We start from the raw sequence: 12,610 nt of genomic DNA, 5'->3' as shown, positions 1-12,610 counted from the left end.
GAGCGAACTCCAACATGCAGGAGATCAGAGTAGGCCTTATACATTTCGGCCGTGATACCATCTGTGCCGGTGGCTTTACCATTTGGGAGGTAGCAGATCACTTTAAGAAATTTTTCGTCAGAGGGTGGATCATTCAGTGAAGCGTCTTGTTCCGGGTCCAGCCACCCCAGTGCAATCCTATCCAAGTAACCTATGATAACGTCATGGCCTGTGGCAAATCGTGTAGCGTATAGTTTCTCGTAGAAAGCTCGGAATGCCTCCTTAATTTCCTTATTGTCAATGTCCCCACTTTCCTTCTCTATTTCCAGTATAGGGTCGGGGTGCCTCTCCTGTTTAATTGCCGAGTCCAGTGTTCTGCTAGGGCGGTCCCCCTCCCTGTACCTGGACGTTACTATAGGGCCACCAAGGAACTGTTCCTCATTGGCCATTAGCTCATGGATCTCCTCCCTTTTTTTTTTTTTTTTTTTTTTTTCCTTGAGTGTCGGTCTGTGCCTGCCTAGACTCCATGTTTTTAATTTCCCTTTCCAAGGTCGATATGGACCCACGAATCCATTTCAGAACACCCCCTTACTTTATGCAACATCCACGGATGTAAACTTTGAAAGTGTCCCATATTACTCTGGGATCAGGGACAGAGTCCACCTTCATGTGGAAGAATTCAGTAATATTTTGATGGATATTCTCCCTGAAAGCAACATCCCCCAGTGCTGAGCTCCAAATCTCCATCTACGTTTTTTAAATGGAACCTGAGGCTTATTGAATTGGACCATGACTGGAGGGTGGTCCGATAAGGTACGGGGGAGAATCTGGGCATTACGAGTCCCCCCTCGGAGGGAATTTGGATATAATCAATCCTGGAGAAGCTGCCGTGTACCCCTGAGTAGACGGTGAATTCCCGATTATTAGGATTTATGAGTCTCCAGGTGTCTATAAGGGAGTAGTGGCCTTCCACTTTTGGGCCGCCCGTGTGGTTGCTGTCCGAGCCGCGGAGGATCTATCTATATCTAATGTTAGGGCAATATTGAAGTTCCCTGCCCAAACCACTTCATAATTTGGGAAGGTGCAAAGGTGTTCTGCACATGATTGGCAGAAATCTGTGTTGTCGTAGTTAGGGCCGTGTATGTTAATGAAAAGAATGCACCACCCGGTTATCTCCCCCCACCCCCCCCCCCCCAAGCAACCAGGATGAAACAGCCTTCCGTGTCTGTAATAGCTTTTTGGAGTTTAAACTCCAAGGTTCGGTGTATGTATATGGCCACACCACAGGATTGGGAAGAGTAGGAGGAGCCATATCTATGACCCCCCCCCCCCCCCCCCCCATCCGACAAGGTTGGGGAATTTTTGTGCCATTCCCAGATGTCTCTTGTATGCATAGAACATTTGCGCGGTGGCTCCTGGCGTAGTTCGTAATCGGGCGCGTTTTTTTTTACTGTTATTAAACCCTCGTATGTTCCATGTCAGTATGGTTATGACCCCCCTCCGCCCTGGTTGGTCTTCACCCCCCACATAGTCCGTCGTAGTGTCTGGTCCATGAGTCGTCCCTAGTGCTTGTGTTGTAAGGGCCCCTATTTTCAGGCAGTGTGTATTGTGGTTTCGGGCAACCGATCTGTCTGTGCCAACGGAAGTGTGTGCGTCCTCCCTCCCCCCCCTTCGTAACTTAACCTGACTTAAATCATTTCCCCTTTTTCCCCACCCCTCTCCCATGCCAGAAACACCAACCTACCGGCTCCCCTATCCCGCCCCCACTCCCTAAACATACCAAACATCAACTTGGACAAAGCTACACTGCCACTGGGCATGGGGGGGGGGTGCTGGCGACTTCTGCACCTCCTTATGATCTGAGGCTCTTTACAATAGTTGACACAGTCTTGGTTTCTTCATTTTGAGGATAATCTTTTGCAGTTGGAAACTCCTGTCAGATTGCTGACGACACTTTAGCGTCCACCTATTTCGTAGGCTTGAACATTGCGGTGTGGGCTCTGATATCATGGGGTCCTCGGTGGGGAGGGCCCAGGGTCGGGAATGTTCATAGCGTATCTTTCAGCTGCCTCAGGGTTTGTGAAGAAAGAGACCCTGCCGTCCTGCACCACCCTACGCTTTGCTGGGTACATAGTGTATCGTATCCCTTTTGTTTTCTCACAATGTTCTTTACATTTTGGAATGTTTTTCTCTGGTCCTGCACTCGTTGACTGAAGTCTGGGAATAGGCGTATCTTTGAGGAGCCCCATTGCAGGTTTTTCTTTTCTCTCGCTACTCACAACAGGGTGTCGAGGTCTCCGTAGTTAAAGATCCAGGCTATGATGGCCCTTTCTGGGGCCCCCAGTGGGGTTCTAGTTGCTAGTGAGCGGTGGGCCCTTTTGACCATAAACCTATTCGTGACGAGTGGGTCTTCCAGCACATCCTTGAGGAGTCTTTAAACAAACAGTTCCATGTTGTCAATATGGGTGCTCTCGGCCTCCCCTGTAATTCGGATATTATTCCTCCTAGATCTCCCCTCGAGATCGTCGTTTTTAGAGACCACTCTTAACAGTTTGTTGCAAGGTGGTCACCTTGATTTGAAGTTCAGTGATCTGATCTTCCCCGATCCTCTGCACAGCCTCCGACATTCTGCCATATAGTTTCTCTATTTGGACTGCTGAGACGTCCACCTTGCAAGTTAAAGCGTCTATTTTAGTCTTGAAGTTATCAGTACTACCCTTAAAGCCAGTAGAGTTTGGTTTAAGGCAGACATGTCGAGGTGGGTAGCACCCGGTGGTTCCTCCTGCACAGGTGGTTCTCGATCTGTCCCGGCAAATTTTTCCATTTTTAATTGCCCTTTCTGGTTGCCCATTCCAGAAGGTTCAAGGCGTGGTATCGAAAGGTTGCTGTTCACTCCCCAAGGCCATGGTGTGCAATTGTCCTGCGCACTTATCGTGTGTGAATCTTCGGTTTTTGGATTTCCATTTAGCAGGACACACTATGGCAGAGCCCGTCCCCTGGTGGCAGGGAGCGACGCCCACCCCGCCCCTTGGAAGGACTGTGGTCTGTTTTGTGTATCCTGATGCCTTGCAATGGCACAGGTCTGAAATCGCTGGGCCCCCGGGGTCTGTGTGCTCTCCTATGTACTGCGGGCTGGTACCGCTATCCTGGGATCAGCAGGTGATGGCCCACATCTGTTCAAGAGCACCCCCACAGCCCTTAAGTCAGTCTATTTCAACAGGGGCCCCAAGATGTAGCCCACAGCGAGGGGTTGTGTGCACAAGGTGGCTGCGCCCACGCGCCCTGCAAAAATAGTGCAGCTCTCACTTGCCCACAGCTGATCTGTATCGTAGGAAGCGTTGTAGGTCAGCTGCAGATGGAGGATCTAGTGGTGTTTCTAACTCAGGGCTCTGTCACCAGCCTTTGGAGGGGGAGATCAATCTGCAGGCCCCTGCCCAATCAGCCTGGATCAAAATATGCTCTGTGCGCTGAAGGCCAGGAGCCCTCGGTGCAGGGCAGCCCGGCGATGGCCCCCGCCCATTCTGTTGGAGGTGGGGGTGCAGAGTCCAGTGATGGGGTAGGCAGTGACCCTCCCTGTCACCCTGACTCACCGATGTGTCTCACTGCGCAGGTTTCAGTCGGCCCCTTCTCCGTCTGCTCCGTGCGCCGGTGTGGTCCTCCGATTCTGCATGCAGCCAGGCACCGGCCGAAGTCTGCTATGCTGCCGGGGGGGGGGGGGTGGGACTATTCCACCCCAACACATTCCTGGGGTCCCCCGGAGGATTGGGGGGTGAAGCCAGGTGTTCGGCGTGGGCACCGGGATCCCAGCCAAGGCCAGCGGGCATCACCAGATGCGTCCGGGCTGCGGGCCGACACAGGGTACCTGCCGGAGCTCGGCCTGACCGCTGGCTGAAGGTGCACGTACAACAGCGGTAGTCGCTGATCTTCTTGGCGCCGAAGTCCTTGCCAGTGGGGGAGGGGTGCATCTCACATGCCGGAGTCGCGGCCTACGCAGGCCCCGGCGCAGCTCCAAAGCTCTACGCCTCAAGAGTTTGTGGGTGCCGTGACAGGTACCAAGTGTTCCTATGGTGTTCTGGCACAGATGTTCCAGGTCTCCAACTGCTGCGGTACGACCAATTTATTCCAGGATTCCTGAGCCTCCGATGGAGCGCTCTCAGGCAGCGGCCATTGATGCCGTGCAACAGCACCCCCCTGAAAAAGGTAATTACATGAGTCGCCCTCTCAACCCCTTAAATGGTTCCAAGCAGCTTCTCACCTGACACTGAATTTTTAGTGCTCGTCTGTGTTTCATTAGGGAATTTAATGTGATGCACTTCACTCAATTTTTATAGGACATGATTTAACAATAACCAATTTTAGTTATTGTTTCTGTTGTAGAGATGAACTGGGACCTGTGTGTGAAAGCATGGGCACAAGTCAGTCCTGGTAAGTGTACCTATTTGTGATGGGCCCACACAAACCAATTGATGAATATTCAAAAGAGTAATACTAGCCATAAGCAGTGTGTAAAATACATTTTTTTAAAAAAACAAATTGTGAGGTATCCAGGATAAACCCCAGACTGTTAAGTGTACCGTTGACCTGTAATAGGGAGGCCGTGGATGTGTCCTAAAGTGCTGTGGTGATTGGGTTGCGTAGGTTTTCAGAATTGTGAGTTAGTATACATTAGGATGCATAATGGGCTTGAGTGTGTTTGGGCAATCTAGGAAGATTGTTGGCTTATTTGCCCAGCTATCTTGAAGTGAAACACCACAGTGTATATGAGTATAGTTTGTTTTTAAGATGTACTCATTCTGCGCATGCCTTATACTCGTGTACGTATGAAAGGGCATATTGAATTGAGGTTTAACTTTGATGTAAGAGCTCATTGTATGTAAGAGACCTATAGGAGTTTTACATTTCGTACACATCTTTGATACATTGAATACTGACATAATGTGTTTTCATACCTATAGTAGAATACATGTGCGAAATGTACATCTTTTACGCATACATGCACAGTTTGTATAAAAGATGCACATTCATTCTGCCCATACATGATCTAAAGATGCAACTTAAAACCTGAATCTCCTAATTGGGCAGCTCAATTTTCAACATTTTTATCAGTGTATCAGTTCATAATGAGTTCTAGGTCCATGCCACAAATGCTGAAAATCGAAGTTGCCAATTTTTACATTTCTGGGCATATTTTCTTCTCTATGAAGGAACCTGTGTTAAGAGATGTTCAAAACACGTTTAATGCAATTCATGGAAAATGCAGAGATGACTGCCTCAACATGTTACTGTGGAATTTTCTTTTGGCTTTTTTCAAAATACTCAAGACTTATACTCAAGACTTGTTAAGAGAACCTGTTTTCTGAAACTCCATAGACCATCATAATTAAGACCTTGTCACCCTAAAACTCAAGTGCAGTATGGGCGAGAGGAAATGGCGTGCTTTATGTACATACTCTGACAAACTGGCCTGCTGCCTGCTCCAAAGGCAATACCGGATCTGTCCTAACCAAGAAGAAAGCTCGTATCCAAGCCTGTGTGTCTGCGCCATCTAACAACTCTGCTGAACTCTTTAATATCTGCAAGGAACTGGCCAATCCTGCCACAGTCTCTACCTCTCCTTTCCCTTCCCAGGCCCTCTGCACGGCACTGGCTTCTCACTTCATCTCTAAAATTCGGGACATCCTGTCCTCACTCTCCTCCCACCCTCTCTGTCCCCCTACTCCCTGCTCTTCCGCTGGCCCTTCTGCAGCCACTTCTCATCCCTCCTTCTCTGCCTTTCCCCTGCTCTCCTCTGACGAGGTTTCTAGAGAAGTCCGATCTATGAAAGTCTCGTAGAAACGGGTTCACCCCGTTCCTCCAAAACTATCAAGGACCACATCGCCTCCCTGGCTCCTGCCCTTGCTGATTTCTGCAATCACTCCTTCACCACTGGAGTCTTCCCATCCCCCCTGAAGCACTCCCTTGTGCACCCTCTTCTTAAGAAACCCTCTGCCAACCCTTCCTGCCCGGTTAACTATCGCCCAATCTCCATTACTCCCTTCCTGGGCAAGCTCCTGGACAAACTGACCATCTCCCAGCTTAATATCCACACTGAATCTGTTGGTTGGCTTCATGACCATCATTCTGCCTTCAGAGCTGCCAGAAGCACGGAAACTGCTCTCCTGAACATGCGTGATGACCTGCTCTCCAACCTTGACTCTAACACCCCTTGCGTCCTCACCTTGCTTGATCTCTCTTCTGCCTTTGACACTGTCAACCATGCCATCCTGCTCAACCGTCTCCGTCATAACCTGGGTATCACTGGTCAGGCTCTGGCGTGGCTGACTTTTTTCCTCTCTGACCGACCCTCCAAGGTCCAACTTGGGTCCTTGCTCTCCGCTATTCTTTTCTCTACCTGTGGTGTGCCCCAGGGGTCTAACCTCTCTCCCTGGCTGTTCAACCAATAGCTGGCACTCCTTGCCCAGCACATCGCCGCTCTCTGCCCCAACTTTCAGTGCTTTGCGGATGACGCTCAGCTCATTTTCAGGCTACCCTCGGCCGCCTCCTCTCCTCCCTCATCTCTGGCTGTCTGTCTGCTATCCAGGAGTGGTGGGTTGCCAATGACCTCTGCCTTAATGCCTGTAAGACTGAGATTCTCCTCATCGGCACACCTGCTCCCTCCTTCTATGTAGCTCTCTGGCCGGCCTCTCTTGGCCCTCTTCCTGCTCCCACCTGCAAGGCTAAAAACCTTGGGGTCATCTTCGACTCCACACTCTCCTTCTCACCTCACATCTCTGCCGTCTCTAAGAAGTCACACTACCAGCTGCACCTTCTCAGAGGTATTCTTCCTTTCCTCTCCTTCCCCCAGAAGCTCACTGTCTCCAAAGCTCTGCTTCTCTCTAGGCTGGACTATAACAGCCTCTTTCTAAATCTGCCTGCTTCTACTCTCCGCCCTCTGCAACTTATCCAGAACAGGACTGCAAGCCCAGGGTTCGTATTTATCCAGGACTGAAATCTCTGCACTGGCTTCCAGTGGCTGCGAGGATTAAGTTCAAAACCCTCTGCATCCACAAGGCCTTCTGGGGCTTGGGGCCTCAATACCTTCAACTCTCTCTTCCTAAATATCTTCCTTCTCAAGCTCTTCGCTCATCCGCCTCCAACTCCCTCAGGGTCAGTTGCTTCGCCAAGCAACGAATTGGTGGTAGATCTTTCTTTGGCTAGTGCCTCCCTCTGTCACAGCCTCCCTTAAACTTGAGGAGAACCATCTCCGGTTCCGTAAGCACCTCAAAACCTTTCTCTTTGCTTCTGCTTTTTTTCCCCTCCTCTCGTCTGCTGACCACCTGGCTGTAACCAGAACTGCACTGGCTACCTGGACACCCTCTGATCTTGGGCCCAGGTCCTCCCTCCACCCCCACCCCCCGCCAGCATCACTCACCTGCACTGCCCACCTGGCAACCCCCGCACTTGGGGACTGTTTCTGTATCCCTACAGTCCCCCTACCAGCCCTTGACAACTGATGCCCCCACTTACCCATGCACTTGCCACATGCTGGCCTTTTACTTACTAATTGTTATCATCTTGCCATGTAATGCACTTGCCACATGCTGGCTGTCTACTTACTTATTATCATCTTTCCCATGTACTGCACTGTCCCAGCCCCCTTCCCATGCACTTGCGCGATCTAAATGGCACCTGACCTAGGATAGTTGTCTGTCCTCCCTTTGTTTCCCTCCCTTGCCTCGTCGCGCCTTGAAAAACGTATGTATAGGCACGTTATAAATGCTGTATCATATCATACCTTCATGCCATTGTGCTAGCACATGACATAGTGTGACGAATCTGGACCATTCATCCCTTCTCCCCAGGGGGAAGCCACCCTGGTTGAGACTAGGCAGATGAGCCTGCTAAGCAAGACCCCTTCATAGGGTTGTGAGCAAGTGGGACATCACTGGGAGTGACTTCCCTCTTGGGGGACAAGGACTCCTATTCCACTACATAACTCCCTCTTCAAACGACCCTTTCTGCCTATATGGATGTTATGACTATATTCAACCATTTAGATCCTTCTGTCTCTATTGGCTTGATGTAATGCCGAACGTTGCCTGAAAGCCATTATCGAGGAAGACGTACACAATTCCTGTTGTTCCAATGACTTGTATAAGGAGAAAGCGGAGCTTAAATGGAGGGGGAGACTCCTACAGAGGTAGGAGAGCAAGCGCAACACAGAGGTGAGCCTCTGTAGCAACGACACCCTGGAGGGGCGGAACCACATCGGAGCCAGCGGTGGCGTGCAGGAATCGAGACCAGCTAGCTGGAGGCTGGATTGCAGGTGCCTTGATTGAGAGACTCCGGTCAAGGTGAAAGATACAGGAAGACAACAGTCTGCCTGGTGTCGTGGCCACCGAAGAGCAGTGGTGGGCCCGGTGCCCAGCAACAGGTGCAGAAACCAGAGAGAGTAAAGGGTCCTGGGTCCCCAAGTTCCAACCGGCAATCGCCTTTTCTGTCGAGAGAGGAACGGACGCTACTGACTTGTGGTAGCGAGCAAGGCCTTTAACTGCTGGTTTCCTGGAGTACCGAAACCATTGCAGGTCTGAGAAATCGAGAGTGGAACGTGCACATGGTCCTGCTAACGCAGAGTGAAAGAGATATGAACACTGTAAATAAAGGCTGGAATATCCGCCGAAAGTACAAGCACTTAGGAAAAGCCAACAGGCACTCAGCCCCTCTTAAACCAGAGTGTAAGATGTACAAACACTATAAATCAAGGCTGGTATAGCCTCCGCAGGCGCAAGACCTTACTAGAATCTAACGGGCACACAGCCCCGCTAAAATGGAGTGAAAGAAATGCATTTTGGGATTGATAAGATACTTAGCACAGAGCCTGAGGACTTTAGAGAGTCCCAGCGCCACAAAGGTGGGAATGAAAGTAGTGTGTTTTCACATAATCCTGCAGGGATTAGGGCATTTACAAATAAGATTTTTCTTTGTCAACGGAAGAGTGACCCACATACTGAAGGTAATTATAATGTTTAACGAATATACTCTATACAAAGATTGTGAAGACTATACTATTATGTCGTAAAGGAACTTTGAGACTAATAGCAAGTATAATTACAAGTTGGGCTAGGCAGAAGTCCATACCGAGGCTGTTGTGTAAGACTCCCTTTTTCCTTTTAGTTGGGTGTTGGGCCAGTTAATTGTTCACTATCTGGACAGAAGACTTTTTAAAATTCTTTTTGGTCTTGACTTGCATCGTACACTTTAGTTTTATTAGGCAGGGAATTTCCCTCATAGCGATATTTAGGCATTTTTAGTTTATTTTAAATAAAACATCTTGTTGAGGTCCTCTGTTTTCCACCATCGGGTTGGTCACACTCTGCAGAGTTCTTGAAGTGGTGTTCCTCGTTATCGAGCACACTTAAGTGTGTGTGTGTGTGTGTGTGTGTGTTTGAACATATATTTTTCTGGGGCTTGTGGATCTTCTTAGAATCACATGCTCTGTGTAGGCCGCCATCTAGTGGTGCATGCAGATATTGCATGACTCGTTTTTTCGAAAGTTGAAAAGGGACGTCTGTAACACTATCCCTAGTGTGATGTTGGTAGTACCGATGGCCCTTCACGTGTGGAAGTCCCTCAGATTGTTTTCCATCATTGTGGATGTTGTGAGAAACCTCGTTAGTCACCGGGGATCTGTCATCCAGGTGGCCAGGACATGGCCATTGCTTTTGCATCCAGTTCCTGGGGGTGGACGAGTGAGGGAGGATCACCTGGATGGGGGGGTTTTGGGTTTGGGACACCAATGGGTGAGATACGGTAGCCCCCTTCTTTCAACACCTTTTCCTCATCCTACCATGTAGGATATTCCAAAACACTGCCCCCGCTTTTTTCTGACATGAACACTTTTTTGCACAACACGAAAGACAACGGACTAACACCAGAACAGTTTAACTGACATGGCCCAATATAAGGGTCAGGCAAAGTCAGGCGATTGACCAGAATATATATATATATATATATATATATATATATATCTCACTCACACTCCCGATTGCCCTTTCCCACAGCGATAAAGAGCACAATACAAGCAATGCAGACAGCCCGACTTGAGAGCAAACTCAGCACGGCATTTCAAAAGGAAGTGAAAGACTGTGCATACAGAGCAGTTGGCAAGGAGAGGAGAGATGTTGCCCTTTTCGAAGAAGGCCCCTGTGAAACCTCTGCAGATGGAAACCTAAGACTGAGAACAATAGCCAGCGTGTATTGCAACTGATGTCTACGGTATGCCAGACCCTCCTTCACTGATTACCAAGACGGTGATGTCCGTGGTATGGGACCTTGACTCAAAGGAGAAGAAAGCCAAGCAGTTCATCACAGCCGGTGAGTCAAGGGGAGAGTCGATAAGAAACCGAACTGTGTTGAATGAAGAGTAGCAAGCAGCTAAATTTGGAAATTTGAAAGGAACTATTGAGTAAGAGGGGGAACACCTGCAACAGAGCCATCCGGCACCACGTGGGTGCTCACTCAGGAAACTCTGGGCGATTATCCAAAGATAAGAGACTGCCATAACCAGAAGGCCTTGGGAAGAGGCAAAGATATGTCAAAGTGGCCGTACAGGGGTCTTGGAAAATCCTCTGTACCGTCGAAAGTCTTTGACCGACATGGTTATGAAAGCTAAGAGGAATGAATCCCGCATGGTGAAAAGTAGTACCTGAACAGTATGGTGTAAAGTTGGCAAGAGTGAACCCAGTGGAGGGAAGCTAATGCAAAAGGGCAAAGTCCGAACAACTATCTAAAAAGACATTAAGAGTCATGAATGCAAGACCAGGGGAAGTGAATGGTCTCTTGTTGGGGAGAATTCTCATTTCTGTTCTAATTCCCTTCAACCTTAGACACCCCCAGCTCTTTTTTTGGACTTAAGGACTTTTTAATTTTAACCCTGTAGTGAGTGGGACCTTGTATTCACGCTTATGAGGTTTTACCTGATTTGGATTGTGCGTTTCCTCTGTTTTTGCAGTCTGAAAAACTCCATAGGCATCAATATTTTGTATGGCGACACACTGCACCTCCAGTGCAGTGTCCCAGATAAATCCTTTTAGATTTCTCATACGGTTTAAATGCCTTTTCTTGTGTGAACTACTGTTCCCAATAATAGTAAAGTAATATTTACTTTACTTACCTTTTTCTCTTTGTAGGTCCAGCACACCCCATCCTGTGTGGAGTGCTGGGGGTTACCTAGGAGCCACTTAGCCTACCTTCTCATGTAACATTTTATATGTTACCCTCACTACTTAAACTGGCTGGTGGCAGTGGTTTAATCTTCTTACCAGTGTGCTTTTCTATCGCAGGCTGAATATAGCACCCATGGGTGACCATTTTGTCAAAATGGCCCCAGTCTTCTTTTTTTGCCATTTTCTGTGTGTGAGGTCTTTCGTGGGTTTTACTCTATGCGTCAAGGCCAAGTTGAGCCCTTTGTTTGTTTTGCCTTTTGACTCCAGTGTATCTCGAAAGACAGGATGTGAGTGAGGTTCCCGAAACTCCCCTGTCCTTTGTCTCTGAGTGCATGAATGCAACCAGTCCTGATTGGCTTGCTGTCCTTGGAGGATAAGCCACCCTGCTGTATGATTGACAGCCTAGACTGTCCATGAATGGGAAAAACCTGCTTAAAAGACCAGGGTTTTGGGGCTAGAGTCAGTCGACCACTGGGAGAAACACCCGACGAAGAAACCGCGAACGTGACTTGTTTCATCCTTTTGGACCTTTTGAACTGCCCAGTGAAGCCCTGCTTCTGTGCTGAAAATCCTTTTACTGATTGACAAGAGATGCTCCGGAAGGGAGAACTTCTTCCTTGGTGTTAGTGGGACCATCTTCCCTGAGACAAACTCCACTGGAACATCCTCCCTGATTGGCTGTACTACTTTGCTGCTGCAAGAACAGAGTGCCAGGGGTTGAGAAATCCATAGTCTAGTGCAATGTCTGCAATCTGGCCAGAAGCCCCTGGAGACTCGTAAGGACCGTCCAGAAGCAGGACAACCAGAGCTAGAGTCCCCTCACCAGAGTGCAGGACCCAAGGAGTGAAGGAAGCCCAACCGGTATATCAGATCCACAGTGGTGCTGTTTACCGAGCGCTGAAACCGCAAAGTGCTGCTGATCCGAAAAGAGCCTGTAGCTGCCAACAACCTCAAAATTGCTGCTGCAGGAGCCCTCCAGACGGCCTCCCTCTTGTCCCCACGACTGAGGCTCAGGAACCCAGGGTCTGCATAGCTGCAACAGGACCGGATCCAGCTGGACCACTCTTCTTCGAAACAGAGGTACTGTTTAGACTTGGGTACTTAACTCGGTGTCTTTTTTACCTGTGCTTTTCTTTTTTAACTGTTTAATGCGTTTTACTTTGGAACAAAAAAATACTTTTGTTGATCTACAACAAATTGGTATATTTAACTTCAATGGTAGAAAAGAATAAAAAGTGCAATGGGTTAAGTGGCTTACCTTAGAGTTGATTCAAACTCTGCTTCTCACAGGCTTAACAGCTTGTGACCCTACAATTGATTTCTAGAGACTCTCTAACTTTGTGCAAGACTTTATAGTATCCAAGAAGTGTCTCAGCTCCATAGACTGTGCTCCAATTGACTTTGGAGGTCCTGGCTCCCTGCAGACT

This window comes from Ambystoma mexicanum, chromosome 3q, assembly GCF_040938575.1.
Source record: "Ambystoma mexicanum isolate Mex_15411 chromosome 3q, UKY_AmexF1_1, whole genome shotgun sequence".
NCBI classification, from domain to species: domain Eukaryota; kingdom Metazoa; phylum Chordata; class Amphibia; order Caudata; family Ambystomatidae; genus Ambystoma; species Ambystoma mexicanum.
The sequence above is the reverse complement of the archived record's forward strand: the minus strand, read 5'-3'. Positions refer to the sequence as shown.